Source organism: Acipenser ruthenus, chromosome 9, assembly GCF_902713425.1.
Source record: "Acipenser ruthenus chromosome 9, fAciRut3.2 maternal haplotype, whole genome shotgun sequence".
NCBI classification, from domain to species: Eukaryota; Metazoa; Chordata; class Actinopteri; order Acipenseriformes; family Acipenseridae; genus Acipenser; species Acipenser ruthenus.
This window is the reverse complement of record NC_081197.1, coordinates 29,897,410-29,906,044: the sequence shown is the minus strand read 5'-3', so window position 1 is coordinate 29,906,044 and position 8,635 is coordinate 29,897,410. Positions and strand designations below refer to the sequence as shown.

At 37.6% G+C, this 8,635-nt stretch overlaps 1 long non-coding RNA gene across 2 annotated transcripts; it reads right to left on the bottom strand.

Annotated features, from left to right (window-relative positions):
- Nucleotides 1-559: 559 nt before the first annotated feature.
- LOC131737908 (uncharacterized) lies at nucleotides 560-7,225 on the bottom strand. 2 transcript variants are annotated; one of them, XR_009329474.1, is made up of 4 exons: nucleotides 7,195-7,225; nucleotides 6,928-7,013; nucleotides 3,477-3,654; nucleotides 560-2,450 (listed from the first exon to the last, which is right to left on the bottom strand). It is a non-coding gene; the product is annotated as an uncharacterized LOC131737908 (long non-coding RNA). The 2 variants fall into 2 exon arrangements; XR_009329473.1 differs by lacking the exon at nucleotides 7,195-7,225 and having other exon boundaries at nucleotides 6,928-7,184.
- Between the last annotated feature and the right edge of the window lie 1,410 nt (nucleotides 7,226-8,635).

The following is an 8,635-nucleotide window of genomic DNA, read 5'->3' as shown; positions in this document are numbered from 1 at the left end:
ACTCCGAGATATTGTCCCAAACGCCTAATGCAGGGGAAATTTATGTAATCAGCAGTCTAACATCTCGTGGTCTCCGTGTCCAAAGTTGGAGCATACGTCAGTCTCTTCAACACCTTGATCCAGTTGGCAGGGCTTTCCGAAGGAGGCGAGCAATAAGCAGGCGTGTTTACAACATGTTATGCCAAACCAGCTGTGGTGAGTATTATACTGTATCTCTATTTACATTGAGATACTGCTGAAAGTAAATCACCCACAGACCTCTGCAGTGTGGAGTAGTGGTTAGGGCTCCGGACTCTTGACCGGAGGGTCGTGGGTTCAATCCCAGGTTGGGGACACTACTGTTGTACCCTTGAGCAAGGTACTTTACCTAGATTGCTTTACCTAACCGAACTGTATAAATGGGTAATTGTATGTAAAAATAATGTGAAAAAAATAATGTAATTGTATGTAAAAATAATGTGATATCTTGTAACAATTGTAAGTTGCCCTGGCTAAGGGTGTCTGTTAAGAAATAAATAATAATAATGCAATTTAAACAACTTTATTAACTCTTTCCTCCTCCTACTTACACATTCACAATGGAGCCCTTTTATATAGAAATCTTAACACACATTATTAATTGTGCTGTTGAATTAGTAGTCAACACCAGGGTTTCTCAACCCCGGTCCTGGAGTACCCCTGTGGTTGCTGGCTTTCATTCCAACTGAGCTGCTCTCAGTTACTTAATTGAACCCTCAATTGAATGAACAGTTTTCTTAATTAGACATTTTAAATGGTTTTGCAGATAAAGCATTGAATATTTCAAGTTACTTAATAATATAATTTTATACATAACTTGAGAAATACCAACTCTTTAGGAGATAAAAATAATTCAAAAGCACCGATTAGACAAATTATGAGTTCAAATTAGGGTTCTATTAAGTAATTGAGAGCTTGGTTGGAACAAAAACCAGCAGAGGGGTACTCCAGGCCCAGGGTAAAGAAATACTGGTCAACACTACACTACATTGAGACAATATGATTAATAATTCCTAAATGCCAAAGCTGTAGAGGAGAATAGTGATTTTGTGTTGAGAGCCCATGGTGGTTCCACTGATTAACAATGTTCTGCTGATCCACAAACTGGAAGAGATTGCAGTAGCGTGCAATAACTACTCTATTGAGTTCTACCCATAAACTTTCAATTCTTTGGTTGTGAACACTTCTTCCAGTAATAAAGCTACCTAGATTAAGGCCCCTGCTTTCAAGTGTTTCTCAACCCTAGTCCTGTGACAGAATAAGGCTTATCTTCTTTTTTCCTCCTCTGACTATGTAATACATAACATTGTCTACTTAATGTTAACATCAGAATACTAAAATGCAATCTCTACATTTTCCATTTCTTTAAGCTGTCCTAAGAAGCAAAAGTATTTGTAATGCACCATGGTTGTACATGTTATTCAAATAATATTTGGAGTAGGAAGGTCCTTCTTTTTAATTGAAAACAACAAATAAATGTCACAGAATGATCTGTGCTGCAATTATAACAATGCAGAAATAGTTCTAGAAAGGTGGAACCTGTCTTCTCCATTTCCATTAGGATTTGAGCTTTTGTTCAACTTTGTTACTATACAATAATCAAACAGCAAAATGAAAGAATCTGCTGGAAATATCCAGGATATATTTTTTTCTTTCATAAACAGTTATGTGTAAAATAAATTATATAAAAGTCCTGAAACAAATGAAGAATTTAAGCCACCCATAAATCAAAATATACAAACCCAGTACTTGTTGGTTTTCTTTGTGCCAGGGGCTCCTTACTTGTTCTCATTCACCATCAAATACTACATTTATATTTTGCAACCTGTGGGTAGGCTGGAGTTTGATTAAATCTAGGCCTATGTATTTTACGAAAATAAATCAGTGTTCTTTAACAAAGGAAAACATTTCAACTTGATTTCCTACACCCAGTCAAAAAAGTATACTCGTATATGTAAAACGAATGCACACATATCAGCATTAAAGACATTTTCAGGTCCTGAAAATGTCTTTAATGCCGACATGTGTGCATTCAATTTGTTGTTAGCAAATAGCCAACCATACAATTTAAGTAAATTGCAATGGCCACTTTTACTTTCATTTATCATTTTACATAAAACAATATACTTTTTAAAAACAAAGGAAGCAAACACCAATAAGCATTACCAGTTTTATGTTTGTGATCACACGTTATTCTTGTCCAAAACCTTGAGTGTTTCAGACAAAAAAATTAAATTCTTCATATGTCTGATGGATGGGTAGCTTTAGACAGTTTATGCATGTGTTTGCAACTGGTAGTACCCCTGGTTGCATTGTTTCAGTTTGATGGAGAAATTCAGTTGTTGGTACAGGAGAGAATCCACATGGAGGAATGCTGTCTGCCCCTGTTGCAAATGCTAGAATCAATTCCATTGTCACTGATGCCTCGTTTTCTGCAAATAAAGTTGGTTAACCTCAGTTAAGATCACTGCTTAAAAGCAAACAAAACATGAATCTCTATGCAGTACATTACCTTTTTACATTGCAAAACTACACATTCATAATAAACATAATAACATCATAACAATTTAACAAAGGACAATGTTAAATGATTTAGGTCAGGGGTAGGCAACCACTTCAGGACTTTGATTCAACAACAAGTAAATGTTCTTAATTGACCCTTATTACTCAATTATCCTTGTTGCAGAACAGAACATCACTAATTAGGCCTAAGCGTAGTTCAAACACAATGGAATAAAATGAAAGTGCCAAAGTTTGCCTACCCCCGTTTTTTCTTTTTCACCATTGGAGTAAACATCAGGGCATGAATTTACTACTTTTATGACACAATGCTCTGATTCAATGCTATATGAACAAAATAAATTGAATTAAAAATATGAACATACTACAGATGAGTAATTGTTAACCCTGGTCCTGGAGCCCTGTGTCTGCTGGTTTTCATTCCAACTGTCAGCTACTTATTTGAACACTTATCTGAGCTATCTCCACCTGTTTAAGAGCTGAAAATGTTGAAATAAGATGATTATTAGTTCAATACAGGGTTCAAGTAATAAGAACTCAGTTCCAACGCAAACCAGCAGACAAAGGGGTCATCTAGGACAGTGGTTCTCAATCCTGGTCCTGGGGATCCACTGTCCTGCTGGTGTTTGTTTCAACCAAGCTGCTCTCAATTACATAATTGAACCTTAATGAAACTAATAATTTCCTTTATTTTACTTTTTAAACAGTTTAGCTTACAAAAAGTTGGAGAATTCAAGTTTATTATAATATAATTTTATATTTAACGTGAAATCTCGAACCATTTACAATAATGAAAAAATTCTTATTAGGCATATTAGTTCAATTAAGTAATCGAGAGCTCGGTTGGAACAAAAACCAGCAGGACAGGGGGTCCCCAGGACAGGATTGAGAAGCACTACTCCAGGATGAGTCTAAATAGTGGCACGATTCATTTATACCTGTTGGATTTTGTGAGCCACTTCAAAGTCTGCTACATCCTCTAGTTTTGGTGCCACAGATTCAGGTCCATAGACTAAGGAGCCAAAAAGAACCTGAGAGAAAAATCCAGGGCCAGGACCACCATGAACCAAGGACACTGCAACCATTCGACCTGCTTCATTCAACCTTCTCTGAGCGCTATAACGGAAGGGGGGTATATAAATAGATAATACCAATATTATTGGTGACTCTAGAAGGACATTTGCAATGAACAGTTATCCTAAGTATAGTTATTGTACATTTAATGTATATTAACCGTTTCCTTCATGACATTAGCGGAAGGGGTCTACTTAAATCGCGGAGAATTTTTTTATTTTTCGCGGGTCTATCACGGCATAAATAGCAAAATTCGCGGATATTTCACGGCTATATTTATACAATATAGAAAGCAATGTATACTATATATATATATATATATATTCCCTCCAAAGCTCAGGAATACACATGTATGCTTACCTTCATAAAACGCGACGTCTTATTTGTTAAATGTCAGCATGCAGCATCCACCAGCAGTTGCAGCTGACATCCTCTGTCTCTGGGGTGTGAATACTTGACCATACATTGATATGGCACGTTCGGCATCCACTGAATTCACCGGAATTGTAAGGCAGCGTTTTGCCAACTTGTAGAGACATGGAAAGTGGTTGGAAAGCGAGTCCCAAAGCTCAGTCACTTTTACTGGCATCTGCAATTCTTTGACATACTTCAAGTACGCAGCACGTTCGTAGTCATGCTCTTTCTGCCATCCAGGTATTGCTTTAAGTAGATTGGTGTCAAAACACAGAAAAGATGCCTGACTTGGGTCAAAAATGCGAACAGCGTTTAAAAAGTAGGCAGCAGGCTGTTTAAATTGAGGTGGCTTTAACTGGTCGTACTTGTAGTACTGATTTAACTTTGCTGCGATTGACTGGAACACTTGTTGTCTGCGGCGGTTTTCGGCTTGGCAGCCTGAAAGTTGTTGCGATGCCATATCCTCGACCCAGCTTATCAGATCAATCACTTTGTTGTATGCTTGGTGGATAGAAACCTTCCGACTTTCAAACCAAGTCAGAAGCTGCACGAACCTGCTTGCATTTTCAGCCACAAATTTCACTTGGTCAGCAATGTCACTTTGTTTTAAAAGATCATGGATTTTAAGCAAAGACTGGTGTGATTTCAAGCTCGTCACAAACAAATTGCTAGTAGTACTGTATATTCTTTGCATGGTAACTCACTGCATTAAATCACGAATTCCACCTCGTAATCACTGGTTCTGGTGAAAGCGACACTGCTTCAGGTACTCTGTCACTTTGATTGGCAATTGACTCCCAGTATCATAATTTACGACTTGGACAATGTTTAAATGTTTTTTTTTAAAGAAGAAACCAGGATATCCACATCTGGGAAACTTGTACGCCAGACATCACTAGCCAAGGAAAGAATATGTGCATTGCAGGTCAGGTGAATTGCATTCGGCATCATTCCATGCAGCACATCAGAAAAAGCTTTATTCATGTACATCGTATTGTCAGAGATAAATGCAGAGACCTTGTTGAATTCTAAGCCATAGTTTACAACAGTCTTTACTGTGGCTTGCGCTACAGTTGAGTAATTTACAGACTCAAGCTGAACAGGCTCTGTTAAAAACACGGTCAGGTCGTTGTCGTTCCAGCTGCCAGGTACAAATAAAGTGTGGAGTATATAGTTATCCTGTGCGTCTGTTGCTTCGTCGGCTACAATTGAAACTGAATCGCATTCCGCTAGTGCAGATTTAACAGACAACGTGCAAAGCAATTAATTCTGGTAAATAATCCTGGCGAAGTTTGTTTGCACACGGAAAACTTCCAGCGTTTGCTACGTTTGTTGAAGTACTCCCTTAGTTTCGGATTATCCATTTTTTCTAAAGGTATGTTGGCAGCAGTGAAGGCCTCCACTAGCTCAAACGTTGCTTCTCTTCTTGCTGAACTGCTTTCAGTTGCTCTTTTAAACATTGATGCCACTGTCGCTTGCTTTTATTTTGGGCAGTAACTTCTGCAGTAGATTTACGTTTGATATGCGATTCTGAAGCAATATGTCGATCGATCGTGTTTTTTCTTGAAAAATCTATAGTCACATTGCAAGATGAACAAAACAATTTACCGCCGTCTGCATGTAAGGTTCCTGTCTGGAACTGTTTTACCCGCTCCTGAGCTGAAATTTATTTAGATTTTTTCGATTTGTCCGTCATAGTCCGGTTATTTTAAGTAATGCCGCCTTCGATATGTTTTAGAGCTCAACCAAACTGATGTCGCATGTACTGTAACGTTATATCATACAAAGTAGACGACACTGATTCCGCAAGCCAGTGATTGGATTTAATTATCACATGGCCACATAAAGAAGGAAGTAAATTGCTTTTGCATCGCAGTGACCTCAGAGAAGTTTTAAAACAAACTATTTTATCAGTAATTCACATCTTATTTTGAATAATACTTTTAAGGTTAATTTCGCGGACAATCCTGTATTTCACGATTTCCGCGAAATCGCGAATTGAGTAGACCCCTAATTAGCGGATATTAACTAGAAAGAAACTGATATTACCTAGATATTAACTAGAGCTGATGTTAACTAGAACGGAACTTAATGAAAATGCTTTACTGTCAGGAAATGACAATTACTTATATACGCTTTATGCTTTGTTACCATTTTACACTACCTTTTGAGATTATCAATAATTATCATCACCGGTTAAGGGTCACTTATATAAAGATTAATATGCAGCACATTAAAAAAACAAACAAAAAACATTTTATGCATTTAGATTATTGTATGTTAACTTACTATTCTACGTTACATCTATAGTAGTAGTGCAGTCTAATTCAATACACGGAACAGACTCTCAGGAGCGGTACTGCGCTTAGTAACTACAGACAAACCATGGTACCAGGATATAAACATAGTTACCATGGTTACCATAGAAAAACCATAGGATTTTTTCGTAAGGGTGGCTATTCGTTGTACAGGCTAATCTAAATACTAAAGCATACTTTAAGTAGGGTCAAATACCAACTAACAAATTATAACTAAATTAAAGAGAGCCACCATTACATGGGACAAATCGTTGGTTGTCGGCGACAAGTTCAAATAGTGCACTTCTCTATTCGCCGACAAAAACAAAAACGCCCAGTATGGTGGCCTCAATTAGTGCTTTTGAATATCTCTTTTGTAAATTAATATACTCTTAAACTTTTATTTTCTCCTGGTATAAACCAACACTGAAAATCCACCACAACCTTCTAAACAATGTTACACAGAACTTGTTGAAAACATGCGGTAGTATATATAAAAAGGCGTTAAACTTCTACTGGTGAACTCCAAACTCCAAATGTTTGGGATATAAAATGTAGCTTTTTATTAGGCTAGTAGTAGTAATCGTAGTATTAAGCCACTTACCGAGTGTTTTTTTGTTTAGTTTTTCTTGTTACCCCTGAGACCAGCAGACAGACATTTTCATGAAGAGCAAGGAGATTCAAAAACATCTTAAAAAAAAAAAAAAAGCCAGTGGAATATACAAAATAATATACGGTGCAAATTAAATACAACATTAACTAATATATTGCTAGACAATAAAATAAATAAAAAACAGCCCTACATCTCACGCTAAATCTTCAAAACGGCATTTGACATGTGTGAGCTCAGCTAAATGGGTGTGGACCTTACCGGGCACGTGACTGATGACCGATCTCAGTGTATACGGAAGTATCTCAGAGTGTATGAATCTCAGTATAGAGTGTATGAATCTCAGTATAGAGTGTATGCATCTCATTATAGAGTGTATGAATCTCATTATATAGTGTATGCATCTCAGTATAGAGTGTATGCGAATATCACGGTGAATTATGTCCCTAACGGCGCCTCATATGCTCCCCCCCCCCCCCCCCCCCATAACAATAATCCGAAACATAACTAGTAAATAAATAATAATGAATACATCTTACAGATTTGCAATCTCGTCTATGGGGTCTCCAACTGTGTATATTAATCGCCACCCCATCACAGACATCTCATGTTATTAAGCACAAATTGCTATAAAAATACACATAAATCATCTTTTTGTTGTGGACATTTGCCTCTACTGAGACAACAAATAAAATTAACAATCAAATAAAGTGTGACCGCTATGCTGGTATCAAACATAGTGCTACACAGTTTAAACTCAGGAGGTAAATTAGGCTCCTCGAATATAAATCAGTCCAGACGGTTGTCATGCTGATGCTGATGCGCTGGGGAGGCCGCACTGTGGTTGATCCCCGGAGCCAGCATCGCAGCCGTTGTGTGTGCTGATGCGCCAGGGAGGCAAAATAAGCTGATCCCTGGAGCCAGCATTACACTTCAGCCATTAACACCAGACAGAAGGATATCTACATCATCATATGGAAGGAAACGTAAATGGAGGGAGACACATATGGATCACATTAGTTTACTGTAAAGCTACGTCTTAGTTGGTGCTTATCTTGGCGAGAGCCGAGTTCAAATCAGCATGAAGTTTTAACATCTACTCTCGTGTAATGGAAATCTTGCACAACAAGAACGAAAATAACACATTAGGACTTCAGAATGAAAAAAGGAATGCTAAATGAATATTAAACCACTGGATGGTCACTTAATGAGTGAAAATCTGGTCCAGAGATGCATTTCAATGGCACATCCAGTTTTAGCTGTGCACACTTCTGGTTAAGTCATCGAGGTAAATCCAAGTGCAAGTATTCATACGAGTATTGGTTTCCGAGTATGAGAAATGGGATCTCTGCATTATCTGCTGTACTTAGTGCTGAGTTGGATAATATAAAAACGTTTTCTTCCTCTGGGTTTGTGAGTCCAGAGCTCGTTGAGTGCCACTGAAGGTCCAAAAGCAGGGATCCCAGTCCTTCAATGGGGTTCCATCCTTTTCCAAAGAGCCACATAAAATAATAAAATAATAACGTCCAATATTGTTACACACCAACAACAGAACTGCTGCAAGCACATGGTCGGTATCCTCTCTAACCTATCCCTTAAAGATACAGGGACCGTAACACATACATAACACATGTATACTACTTTCACCCTGTATATCACTAGTGTTTTATACCCATATAGGTGAATTTCACAATCACTGATA